This window comes from Lacerta agilis, chromosome 1 (genome assembly GCF_009819535.1).
Source record: "Lacerta agilis isolate rLacAgi1 chromosome 1, rLacAgi1.pri, whole genome shotgun sequence".
NCBI lineage: Eukaryota > Metazoa > Chordata > Lepidosauria > Squamata > Lacertidae > Lacerta > Lacerta agilis.
In genome coordinates, this window is record NC_046312.1 from 21,952,796 (window position 1) to 21,967,027 (window position 14,232).

Sequence of the window (14,232 nt, forward strand, 5' to 3'; positions counted from 1 at the left end):
ACCCAAGCACCCTCTATCACATCTGGAAGCAGCTCTGGCTGAGAGCCCTTTTCTCTCCCTCTGCCACGCCAGTGCAAGTAGATAAATAGGTACCACTGAGGCGGGGAGGTGAACGGCATTTCCATGTGCTCTGGTTCCCGTCACGGTGTCCTGATGTGCCAGAAGCGGTTTAGTCATGCTGGCCACATGACCCAGAAAGCTGTCTGCGGACAAACAACAGCTCCGTTGGCCTGAAAGCAAGATGAGTGCCGCAACCCCATAGTCGTCTTTGACTGGACCTTTTTACCTTTAGTGTAATGAGCATTACAATGTTAGTTTGTAACAAATAACCAGAGCCTGGGTTTACTTTTTCCTCCTCCCTTCCAAACACTTTTCCTTTTGTGCTGTATCTTCTAGGGGCTCATCCACACTTCTGCTTTCCCCGCTGCTTTCCCCCAGGGAAAACCCTCTGTTTACTGCTGAACCAGAGCAAACCGGGTTTCCTCTGGATTGACATTCGCTCTGATTTAGTGCTAAAGAGTGGGTTTTCTGCGGGAAGGAGGAAGGGCAAAATTAAAAACATGCCTAGAAAACACAGAGAAGCAGAAGTGTGGATGAGCCCTAAGATTGTGAGCCTGATGCTGGAGGCTTCTTTATTTCTTATCTAAGTTGCTCCGGAAGCCATTTTTGCCTCTAGAAAGGGGCAAAAATGCTATAAATCAGGGGTAGCTAAACTCTGCCCCAAGGTGACTGCTCCTCCTAGCCAATTTTTCTAGCCCTGCACCCGACCCCAAACCCAAGTGATTTTGATAGCAGTGGTGGCAAAAAGAACAACAACAAAAAGAAAATCAAACAGACACAATGCTGGGATTTAAACCTCTCTACCTAGCCCAGCACCTAGATGGGGATGCAAATTGCCCTCTCCCTGGTCATCACATTGATCATCTGATATGTGGGGAGGGAGTAATAACCCTCCTCCTCCGATGATCTGCATAGTTCAGTGGAGAAGGGGAACTGCATGCCCCCTCCCATGTATGCATGTGAGTGTGTGGCATGGCTACACACACTGCTGGCAAAAGGACCCCCAAACAGCTGGCCAGGGATGAATGTAGCCCCCTTGTCAGCAAAGGTAAGCCCTCTTTGTTTTCGCTAAAACAATAATAAATAAATGCATTCATACCTAGCAAATATGTCGCTCCTGCCCAGCGGTTTTATTCAAGCCAAACCGGGAACAGGCTGCATTCAGTTTCTCCATTAACAGATTTCTTGCCAAAGGAGAACTCCCCTTTGGAGACTTAATTCCTCAATACCTATGAATGTGTGTTCAAGTGTCCAGATGCCACTTTGAGATTATCCATCTTGAACAACCTGAAAAGTCTAAAGCAGGATGCTGCCGAATCCAGACAGCAATTTGCATAGGTATTGGAGAGGCTTCTCCTACTTTGTTTACAGTCAACAGAATTTCCTGAGGCACCGGTGTTTTCTGGTGCCCTTCCCCTTGGTAAGAATTGTGGGTACATATAAACACACATGTCTATCAGGACTCAGCAGCACGTTTTTTTTGTCGTCCCCTCATAATGCAAGCTTGCCTTTTCTTTCCAGCCCCAGCTCCCCACATCCCTTGCATGCTACAAGCAGGATATCTGCCTCCAAAAATGTTTTTAGTGATGTGCTACAGGCATTATATTAAATGTGCCTTTTTCAAAAAGTGTAACCATTTTTTTTTAATGCTTCATCTATTTAAATTTTACAATAAACAACCTATGTCACGGGGCTCTTTTAATTTCCATTTGTCTATATAGCAAACCATGGGCATACGGGGGGGGCAGGGGGGCAGTTGGCCACTGTGTGTGTGTGTGTGTTGCGCCGGCTGTTTCTCCCTCCCTCATGCCGACAAAGAGCTGGCGTGCCTATCGGAGACCGGATCCTAGCCTGCACCCTGCTTGGTCAAATGGGGATGCAGTCTGAGATTTGGGCAGTGTCAGGGGGCGAATTCATCATTGCCGGGATTCATCTGCCGGGATTCATCGTTGCAAGGGAGCTTGGCAAACTGAGTTCCCTTGTATGGTGAGTAGTTCCTTTGCGAGGACTGAGTTTTTCAGCCATTTGGGGCTTTTTGTTTGGGGGGAAAAGTTTTTCTGTTTTTTGAAGCTGTTTTTGTTTTTGAACCTGAACGACCATGGCCCCCCCCCCCCCCCCGGTTTTGATCCTGGGTACGCTCCTGTAGCAAACAGAGAACAAATCTGGACATTCATTCAACGCTGGCAGGTTCATAGTATTAAGGAGGCCTCCCAAGATAAGGCCTATTTCCAAAATGAATATTGAGCAAATGGCAACTTGTTACTCCCCCTGCTCCTATGCAGGGATGGAACGGCAGAATAGTTTTTTACAACTTTGAAAAATGGCTTTGGGGAGGGGAGGAGATGGTTTAGTGATGTCAGACGGGTTTCTAGCCAATCATTGCTGTTAAAAGGCAGCTTCTGTTGTAAACACACATAGCTGGCTTTCCTGAGCCTGTTACAGGAAAGAGGTGCTTCTCCAACTCTACAATTCTATGATTCTAAGATGCAGGGCATGCAAAATTTTGCAAAACATAAGAAGACAATTTGGTTCCCTGGAGGAAGGCTCCTGATCCAGCCACAAGTTTTTGTCCTTCAATAATTAATGGAAAGACATCAATATAACTTCCAAACTTTGCATTTAATAGTTTAAAATCCTTGTGTGTCCTCATCTCCTTTTTAGAATAAGCTTTTAATTTATTTCTTTATTATGTTTCCATATGTGATGGAAAGCCACCCAGAGTGGTTGGGACAACCAAGCTAGGTGGGCAGGGTATAAATAATAAAATTGTTGTTATTATTATTAATAATTTCACAAACCATACATTTGGGTTCCTCATGCAGGAACTCTACCAGGGAAACCTGGCATTCTGGGATCAGAAAATCCTTACCCTGCAACACATATTTAGGGAGCATCTCAGCCTAACCTTTTATTCCAAAGGACCAGTGAAAATATTGCCAACTTTCTTTTTCTTTTTACATGGAATTAAGGAAGGTAGTACAGACATTTATAAAGCAGGACCTGAGCTTGTTGAAGAAGCGCCATGTTGGCTGGTGCAATGGTTGAACAACCACCCACAGAAAAAGCAGGCAGGTGACTGGATGGTCGCCCCTCTGGACTATCAGTATTTTGCAGGAGTAATTCAAGAGCATATTCAACATTTAGGTTTGCATAACGGAGTGCACAAAAACACCACACAAGCAAACCAGGATGAATGCTCATTATCGTATAACCTCTTCCCAACACAAATCAGGATGAATGCTCAAAAAATAAAGCACATAGTCTAACCTCTGTGTAAGCAAGCCAGCATTAATGCTCAATAAATGGGTTGTCTGGAGGAGCCGGGAGAACAATGAGCTCTGGGTTTGCACACAAAGTTCTTGCATTTTTGTTTTAAGAATTTTTATTAAGTGGTGCTGTTAATGTATAATTTCATTCAGCTTTATCATCAAATTAGTTTCCTCATATTTTGTTACGGCTTTTTAAAATAGTTTACTGAACTAAGCAGCAAACCACCATCCAGTGTTCAGCTTATACAAGACTGATGTGAGTCAGTGGGATATATATATATCATATTTTTCCGTGTATAAGACAAGGGTTTTATATTTAAAAATAAGGGGAAAAATTTGGGTAGTGCAGAGGGGGGACGGGCAACTGTTGGCAGCCACAAGTAGGAGATATACAATACAGCAGTGATCGGGCAGACGATTGGGGGTCTTCTGCGAGGCGTGCGATTGGCAGCTGAGGTCAGGCGGGTGAGCAATTGTTGGCAATCCCCAAAAGCTCAACAACTCTGGGCAACCTCCCCCCATTTTCTTAATTTGGAGTCCCCAAAAATAGGGGGCGTGTTATACACGCAAAAATACGGTATACCACTGATAGATATATCTATCTATCTCACTGGTTCATGTTCATGGCTTCCAGGAAGGTAATAAAAAACTTTATTATCAGACCGCAGTTAACTGACTTTATACTTTGTACTATTAGATTTTGTATCCTCAATATTATTCTGAAAGGACTAGGGGCAGAGTTAAAAAAACCAGGAGACCTTCTGCGCTTCTGCGCATGACGTCATTTGACGTGTCTGCACATGCGCGTACCGCCGAACCTGGAATTAACGCGTTCTGTTGCTTCCGGGTCACCGCGGTGCGTAACCCAAATGTATGCATCCCTCAGCGTACGTAACACGAGGTATGACTGTAAAATAGAAACATAGTCACCCCACCCCCCATCTCTTTCCCCCTTTTCCTCCTAATGTCTCAACAAACAAAACTGACTTGTAAAAGTGTTACATGGAAAAAATACGAGAGAGACATTGCACTACCTTTGTAAATCAAGAAAATCTTTAATAAAAAATACTTTTGAAAAAAAAAAACAAAAAACCAGGAGACCAAAGTGCTAAATCTTTTCCTGCATTGTACTACTTCAAGTTGCTGGTTGGTCATTATCATTTTATCATATATACCCCGAAAGACTGTGCTAATCATTAGTCCAGAAACAAGAAAGCTCAGCAATCAACAACAGAAACAAAAGGTGCTACGGATCTGTTTTATTTTTAAATTCCCAATATGCTTAGAGCTTTAATTACTCTATTTCATAGGCATTTTTTTTTTAAAAAAAAGCTTTTTAGGGGTCACTTTAGAGAATAAAACTACTGTCCGGAAACATCTTTGAGTATTTTTCTTTTATTCACTTATTGCTAATGATGTGAATCACCCTCAATCTCATGGGTTTCAATAGTAGCTAACATAGTGCCCTCCAGTCTTGTTGGACTCCAACTCCCATAAGCTCCAGCCAGCGTGGCCGAAGGTCAAGCATCACTATTATTTAACACAGGGGTGGCCAACTCCCAAGTGACTGCGATCTACTCACAGAGTTAAAAACTGGCAGTGATCTACCCCTCTTTGGGGGGGTTCAGATCAAAGCTGTTGAGCTTTTCTTAGGAAGGATGAAAGCCCTGTTTTTTTGGGGGGGGGCAGGACTTTTTTTTAGGGGAGCCAAAGTTGTTTAGCTTCTTTGGGGGGGAGCCAGTGATCTACCACAGGTGTCCAGTGATCTTCCGGTAGATCACAATCTACCTGTTGGACGTGCCTGAATTTTAACACATCAATAACATGGGGAAAAAATGAATAAATCTAAAAACATTCTCTCAAACTGCGATTTCAGGGTTGCCAAGAGTAGCATATTTCAGCCATCAAATGCCTTAGATAAACAAGAATGTTTTAAGATTCTTCCTGTCAATACCGAGGGAGGCACACCTCAAGAGGGAGGGCATTGTACAAACAGGGAGCCATCACTAAAAAGGCCGTGTCATGGGTCAATGCAAACTCTGCAGCCATGACTGGCAGCACCAGCAAGGCTGTCCAACATATGGAGGGAACCATATGGGCGATGCCGGAACTAAAGCGTACTTGTTTGGATGTCCCATTCTGTGGTAGAATCTGCAGCACTTGATATGCTTTAACTTGTACCTGAGTGTTCACAGGTCGCACACATACTTGCCATACATGGACACAGCTTGCAGCACAAGTCCAGGACCCCCCACACATGAGAATAAGCAAGAAGGGAGTTATTTCCTTACTTAATAATAATACTCAACTTTCACTCCAGTGCCACTGTCCCATTTCACTTACTCGGATCGTTAATTTGCTATTAACCTGGTAGCTGAGAAAGGGGGCGGTGGTTTAGGAGGAAAGCTACTTTTAATTAATTGGTACAGTACCTGATTTGCTTTTGAAATACTGTTGTTATATTGCACTATCGTTCGCCCTATGCACCATGAGGCTAAAAGGTGGGATACAAAATTCACAAACAAGTAATTTCCCAAACACAGCTCCTCCCCATCCGTCCTTTCCCCCCGTCCGGTGTGATTGGGTTTTTATAAGGCTGAAAAACTAAGGAGATGAAACCTGGGTCCCGAATGCTAATCCTAGGCAGGCTTAAGTAGCTGTGGGGCACCCATTATATTTCACGGAGCTATGAGGTCTGGGAATAAGGGGCCATTCTTCGCTCGAGGGGAATTGGGGGGGGGGTCAACACTTTACTTCCCATCTTAGCGCTCTTCTCCGCTTCCCCGCCCCTAAGAAACCCAAATTGTTGCAGGAGCCCAAACCTCCCTTAAACATATCCAATAGGCATCCAAAGAAAAGAAAGCTTGCTGCAGAGTTTTAAAATGGATCTGCAAGAAAGGAAGTCTGTTGGATCTCTGTGTCCTATCCCTTTCTTTCTTTCTTTTTTACAATACGACCCCCCATTTTTCTGCTGCCTTGCCGCTGCAAAAAAAAGGGAGGGGGAACAAGAGCCGCATTTGAAACGGTTGTAAAAGCCCGTTTCAACTTCAGATGGGCACAAAGGAGCCCGCCGTGCCGTTTGCTCCCCAAGACCAGATCTGTGCTCAGCAAAAGCGCCTGGGCTGGAGCAGGAGCGGCTTGCAAGGCGAGGCGCGGCGCGCGCTCAGCAGCAGCCGTAGCAGCCGTGCAATGAATCCCCAAAGCGAGGCACGCACAGCGCCTGGCTCCGACAACGAGCCCAGCCCCGGGCAGCTGGAGCAAGAGCGGAGAAGGGCTTGCATGCGAATTAATCGGGGAGGGATTACATCTCCTCGCGGAGGGTTACCAGCGCGCTCCATCTCTTGGCCCAGCCCCTTAACGCTCCGGATCTGCCGAGGCGTCTTCGCCGGAGGTTTGTGAGGAGCTCTCCGATTGGCCGAAGGGACCCTGCAATGGTTGGCGGACAAGAGCCGGGCGCCCGGATTGGCGGCCTTGTACCTGCAATGCGTCAAGCAGTGATGCTGGAGTGAATGTGCCGGAGAAGGGTTTTTGTGTGAATGGCGGGGGGCGGAGAGTGAAGGCGACTCCTTTGCACGGGGTTTGCGCCGCCGCGCGCATTTGCTAGGGTGGTCCGGTGGGTGCAACCGGGCTTGCCTTTGCGATTTGCAGCAGGGGCGGCCGCGGCTGCAGCCCCGAACAGGCGCGCGGGATTTGGATGGCGAAACGCGTGTCACGGCTGCTGGCTTCCCCCCCCCTCTCTTTCTCCCGCGTGGAAACGCGGTCGTGGGGAAGCTGTCAGAAGCGTGACCAGCGCGTCGCCACCCATATTTCTCTCTCTCTCTCTCTCTCTCTCTCTCTCTCTCTCTCTCTCTTTCTCTTCCTGAGTAGGACGCACACCCCCAAGAGCAGATCCTGGCTGGGCAGGTGGTTTTGCAACACGCCCTAAAACCGGACCTTCCCCCTCCGATGCTTGCAACACAGCCCCGCATCGTGGCGGCGGCGGCGGCGGCGACCGTCTGAACAGCGCCGTGCCCCCGCGGGCGCAGGCGGTACAAAAACTGGGCAGAGGGGAAGCCGCGAGGGCGGGACGCGCGGTAACCGCATCCCAAAGTATCGATGTCGCTGGCCTCGCCCCGAGATCGTAGGGACGCGCTGCTCAGTTTCCAAGCAGGGCTGGGACCCGGTGACACTTGAGAGAGGAATCTGTAAAGAGCAAGCTTTAAATAGGTAGAAGTAGGGCGAAGGCTCTTTATCGTCCTTTCGCGCTCCAATGCGAAAGAGGCGCGTCGCCATAATATATGTGTGTGTGTGTGTGTGTGTGTGTTTCATATGTCTCAACTATCATTTAAAGGACTAGGAGAGAAAACCTATGCTAGGAGGGGAAAGTGTCGAATTCTTCTCCGTATGTTTAAAAACGCTTAAATATTTATCTATTGCTATCGCGGTTTTTTAAATTTTTATTTCCCCCTTCAAGAGCTGCGTTAATACAGGGTGACTCAGCAATAAACCTCTGAATGCAAGCATTTCAATTCGATGAGGCTTCGACACCGAATAGCTTTCGGTGCAAAGCTGCCTGTGCCAAAAGCCCAAAGTCTTTATAGAGTACAGCTTTTAAAAAGATTTTCATAATTAGGTTTATTATATTGATTTTAAATAATTACAAGTTTTGTTTGTTTACCCTTTGATAAATGACATGTTTGTACATTTTTTTTAGTTTTCTTGCAAACCAACGATGACCATCCAGTTTTAAATATATAATCTTTTAAAAAGTAAACTATTGCAATACACTTAAGTCATTTGGCTTTTCCATGCCTGTATAATTCCATTTTTAGTATTTGTGATTTGAGGATTTGTCATTTGTGTGAATTGAGCCAAGGATGATTGGATACTCCAGTTCCTTCCCCTCTTTCCTTGTTTTGTGGTGGGGTTTTTGTTTTGTTTTTGGTAATTTAAGGTAGGGTAACCTAAAAGCAATACGCAGTATACCAAAACACATTTTTAACTCATTTAAAAAAGGGTATTACATATTTCTTGTATATGTAGGATTAACCAATAATGATTTAATACATGTATATTCAAAATGTAGTCTGCTGCAGTTTGTAGGACAGAGCTCTTGTGACTTTAGTAGTTGTGCACCAGAGGAAATTTCAGGAGATGCAGTTTATCTCATCCTTGGGTGACAAAGCTGCACATGCCCAAATTGCCTCTTTCTCGCTGTATTAAAGCCTCTGTTCTCCTTTGTGTCTGGTTGCTTTAGTAATATGCTTGACAAAAAAAAACCCTCCAAAGATCCTAAGGAATGGAAATCAGTACACAGCCCCCCCCCCAAAAGAGTGTGGACGTTTGTGTTTGGTAATTACATGTGGGACCTGCAGTCAAATGTTGCAGTGTGAAGTGCTCCTGTTCAGTGTTTCAACTTGCCAGCTGAGCCATTTTGCAGGACACTCCACTCAATTTCCCTCCTCTGGGTTTTCTCCTCCCCATCCCCCAACAGACATTCAGCATTCTGTAGCTGCAGAGCATGCTCAATTCTCATTGGGCTGTTTGGGAGTGCCCCCCCTTCCCCTATTCCCCCCCCCCCAAATACCTCTTTTGCAGTTTTGCACACCTGAGAAACTTCCTCTTGCTTCTCAGAGGCCCTGTTTGGGCTACAGATAAAGAGTTCGCTGTCATAGAAAGTGATAAAGTCCTAGCATCTACTTGAAAAGTAAATTATTGCTTTGCTGTTGGTGTGGGTCTCAAGGTAAACAGCATTTTGTTGTTACCTCTTGCTACAGTAATGAAAACATTGTTGCTTGTCCAAACTCTCTACTGTTAATGAAAGAACTTGGTGTTTTGAAGCTGGATGGAACTGGGACTAATATAACAGTAGCCCGCTTACCTATTTTATGCTTCGTTAAGAATATATGTAAGTGTACACACAGATTTGTTGAAACAGGTTGTAAGTTGATTTCAGACTTGTTATATTAATAATTATGGGTGATATCCCACATTTGTTCTACTGCTTTGAAATAAAGGACCTTCAGCAACGTAACTGTTTTCATTGGTTATACCCCGAGTGTCATTTAGTTAGATATCACTCTATATATTAAATGAAGGGTAGGGCAGTGGTTCCCAGACTTCCCCCTGTCCCTACGAATCACTTGAAATTTGCTTAATGGTTTTTCCGCCAGTCGGAGCAATTGTGCTGTGCCGTGCTAGAAGCTGTACAATTTATACTTGCATCTTATTGCTTATTTTATTTCTTATATGTTGCGTTTTATTGTGTTACAATTTGAATTCCACAGAATTCAGTTTTTAACACAGTAAAATTCAACATAAGAAATAAAAGAAGCAATGGAAAATACAGTTGAAAATCAAATTGAATATTTAATGCGATGGATGCGCCATCTTCCAAGCACAAATCCACAGATGCTCTGTAGACCCCCTGAATAAAGCGTGTAGACCACAATCTGGCAACTCTTGTTCTAGAGAAAAATGCAGAATGTTAAATAATTGTGCATGTTTTTAATGGGTCACAGTTTAAACCCTTCAGATTCGTTTCTTGGAAAAGTAATATAATTAGACATGTGGCGTGATAAAATAGCACTCATTTCAAAACATACTAGCATATTTTTATAAAACGGCACAATTATGACTGAAATCAATTCGAAATATGCAGCTCTGCCATCTCATGGACCCTGGCTGGTATTACCAAAATAGAGAAAATGTAGAAGGTAGTCATTAGTATCAAGATAATGATCTGTTTACATTTTCTTTTATCATTCTTCCTACTGGAGTTTACTTGCTTGCTTCCTCCCCTGCCCCCCAATTTCCCTCCCCCCAGACCCCCATTTTACAATTCTAGCAAATATTTTGTAGGATCAGAGCCTGAGTTCTTTAACAGATGTTTGGGAGGTATCTCTCTGAATCAATACTCACAATGTTGCTTCTGTTTTGCATATGCGAATATGATGGTACTTCTTTAAATAAAATCACTGTAAATTTTTGAAATTCAAACCATGTTTATTTATCTCAGATGAAATTGCTAAGCTCTTTGGAAGCTTTGGAATGACATTGTAGAATCAGTGTTTGCACGAAGTTGACAGTATTAGAATCAGGCCCATTCTACAACAAGCCAGTTAACTGAAGTACTATAGTTTAATCCCATTACTTTTAGCGGGGGCCAAATAAGTGATTGGGTGGGCAGTTGACTGTGCTGAGCAGCACTTTATTATAATTAATGACATCAGCATCTTTGTCTCTTCAGAAAGTTGAAGCAAGGACAATCTCTTTCCCCGCTCCTACACTTGGGTTTAATTGACAAGCTTTTAGCTTGCAGCATTGGAAGACCTCTTTGATATCATTTAATAACAGAGTGAAATTGTTTGTGAGATGTTGACCCTGATCAGTGAATATATTTATTTTGTCCTTCTCTAGCAGAAGGGAAATCTTTTGAGCACCAAGGTTGTCAGGTGTGCCTTATTTTATAATGCAGTGCCTTGCAAATAAACTCTCAGAAGTTAGTAACCTGCCAAGTTTTGTTTTGTTTCCCCCCCACTAGCCTTCTGAACATTCTCTCTGCAGAGAAGGGCCAGAGCACTTTCACCCAACTCCAATTGCCTGCTAAACCAGTGCATGCAATTCCTTATCATCTGTGGTTACCAGAAAGTGCTTAAATAAAGTCTGTGTTCCATATTCCAGAACATTTTAACACCACAGAATATAAAGCACCCCTCCTTCCCCACCTCCCACAATTTTTAGAATGCTGCATACAGTTTTGAAGATCTGTTGCTGCAGAATGCTTCTGTCTTGCATGAGCAAGGCTCATGTTTTTCAAATCATCGCCCACAGCCGTTTGCCTGATGGCCAACTCGTTTTGAAACAGGGCTTTCAAAAGCAGGTTTCAATGTGGCTTGGGTGCTTCCTGTTCAGAGAAATAAAAGTGTCGATGGCGGCTACTGCTATTGAATCAACTTTTGCGATTCAATGTGATTTGCAGACGTAGAAGAAAAACAGATAAAGAGGTTTTAAAACAAATTGAAAATAGGTTTAAAACACTACAGAATGAACACCTGTGGCAGAGATTTTATTTCATCCAGCTGGAAAGACTTGTAGAAAAAAATATGTATTCGATTGTTTGCGGAAAGTACAAATAGTGGGCTGCTGTTGTATCTCAGCTGGGATGCTTTTCCATGGAGAACTAACCTTGCCTCTTAAATGTTTTCAAGCGGGACTTCCTGTAAGCTTACCCAGGCTTTTGGGACCAGCTCCACCTTTCAAGTCCTACTTTCCCCTTCTGCAACAGAATTTGAACTCAGGTCTCCCAGGTCCTAGACCAAAACTATAACTACTTCACCACACTGTCACCCACAGAGTGAAGGAGGCAGCCTGTCTCCTAAAGGGGCCTCATATCAGTAATGGTGTACAGTTACAGTTTGTGTGCAACCAACCCAGGAACCAATTGGGATCCCTGTTTGAGAAGTGGTGAGCTAGACCCTTGGGTGATTTTGAGTATTTCTTGCTTACATCTCCCTGATTTATTTATTTTTTGCATAGTCACTGAAATGTCTTGGCTTGAATAGTATAGTTCTACATTATTTTGTATAGTCAGGAACATCCTGGGCAGACTCTCATTGTAATTTGACACACGCCCTTGACAAGCAGATTGAACTGTCTTCAACTTTGCTACAGCTATCTCCGCAAACTGGGTTTTGATACAAAAAAAAGTTGTTTATATGAAATAGGGTATGGCTTCCTGTATGGTTGGGAAGGAATTTTTTTATTTTTTTGAAGAAAGGTTTTTAAAGTACACATAGGAACAGGGCCATGTATTCTGAATCGTCTTATCTATAGCTATTATCTATCAATCTTAAGAATGCCAACAAGAAAAACAGCAACTTTAGCTTCTAAATAATATAAAAGACAAACAACCCAGTGATGATGATCATTCCCCGAGGAGCTGGTTCTTCCTACAATCTTTTCAAAAACACAGTTGTAGAATATTCATAGTACAACAATTAAAATAAATTCGGCGGGGGGGGGGGGAGCGTGGCTACTCTTGCTTGCAAGGGGCTGCATCCTTCATGGATGCACAGGAATTAATTTATTCAGATAACAGTAGGGAGCACTCAGTTCCCATAAAAAATGGAAATGGATGTTGTGATGACTGAAAGTGTAAATGCCATTAAAAAAAAAAGATTAGATGCGTTTGTGGAGGACAGATCTATCAGCAGCTCTTAGCCATGATAATGAAACTTCAGCAGCCTTCTCCAGCTTGGTGTCTTCAAATGCTGTATTAGATCAATCATCCCCGATCATTAGCAATGCTGGCTGGGGCAGATGGGAGTTCAAAACCACCCCCATAGGAACTTTTGAAAGAGCTAGGGTGTCCAGAACTGTGAGTGAGTTGAGGAGCGGACTTCACCTTTATTGCCTAGCTCAGGAATGAGGAATCTGTGACCCTTCAAATGTTGAATTACAACTCTCATGATCTTAGATCTTCAGCAATGATGGCTGGGGTGGATGGGAGTTGGAGTCTAACATTGGGAGGGCACCAGGAAGGTGCCTATGGGGAAGAGGTGGGGAACCTATGGCTTTCTAGATGTGGGACTCCAAACTCCAGTCATCCCCAGCCAGCCTAGACAGTGGAGAGCTCTCTGCTATAGGCTTTAATGAAAACAAAAGCAGATAGCTTTCCTTCTGTTGCCCTCAGCAGTTGTGTTTCATTTATTGTGAAAACATCAACACCTATGCTCCAGCAGCAAGTACTCCTGTCTGCACAGCCAGCAAGGTAGGTGAGAGTAAATACCGGTACTCTTGTCTGTTTTAATGGATTGATGCTTACCAAGGAAATTACTACTATTTGAAAGACTAGGTGAAAACACACCTATCTCTCTAATTTACAATGTGAAGTGTCTTCTGAGATATGGATCTCACATCTTTTATGTTTTGTAAATATAAAGCACCAGTGGTTTATGAATGAAACAATATTTTGATGTAATGTGACTCACAGTGATTTCTAAATGCATTAAGGTCACAATAACCTCTTTGTACATTAGCAAGACCATTCAATAGTTTACAACTGCAGTGTATTCCAGTTCAATGCACTGCAGAGGCTCTTTTACTGCATATGTATTGACTTCCTCCAAACCTCTGTCATATTGATTGTTCAAGAACTGCAGAGAGCTTTCTGCTGAGATATAACATCTAATTCCACCAACTGTCCAGTGTAATAATAAATCATTTTTATAATTTCAATACCAATAAAAGATACCTTGGTAATATAATTTACTGGGGTTGGCTTCTTCAACATGTCAAATCCATCATCTTGTTTATAGCTGCATTATCAGAATTTGGTAGGGCCAAAGACAAGGGAAGCGTTAATCTTCTGCTTGCATTACATATCAAAGCGGAGAGGTGCTCTGATGGTGAATGAAATGAATGAGTGCCAGTCCTGATAGCTTTGGCAGTGTGACACTAGAGCAAGTGGCACTTAGGAAGTTTATCCTTTTTACATTATTTATAGCTTGAAAAAAACAACACATGACTCTGCAGTAAACTGAACTCTGTGCCAAAGAGAAAAGCAATTTACAACATTTCAAAACAACATTTTGGTTCAAGTTTGTTAAAAACAATCACACTAAGAAATGAATCTCCTATTTTCAGTTAAGAACATAAGAAGTGCCCTGCTGGATCGAGCTTGCCTAGCATCCTGTTCTCACAGTGGCCAATGGGAAGCCTGCAAACAGGACCTGAGGGCAAGAGCACTCTCCCCAAAAGTGATTCTCAGCAACTGGCTCCATCCTTTATGTGCTGTGTGCTTTCTTTTGTCTGTCCTGAATCTTGTAACGTTCAACTTCTTTGGCTGGCTCCGAGTTCTAGCATGACGGGCAGATCTGTGACACACATTCAAAACACATCCAACACACATTACTTCTCCCAA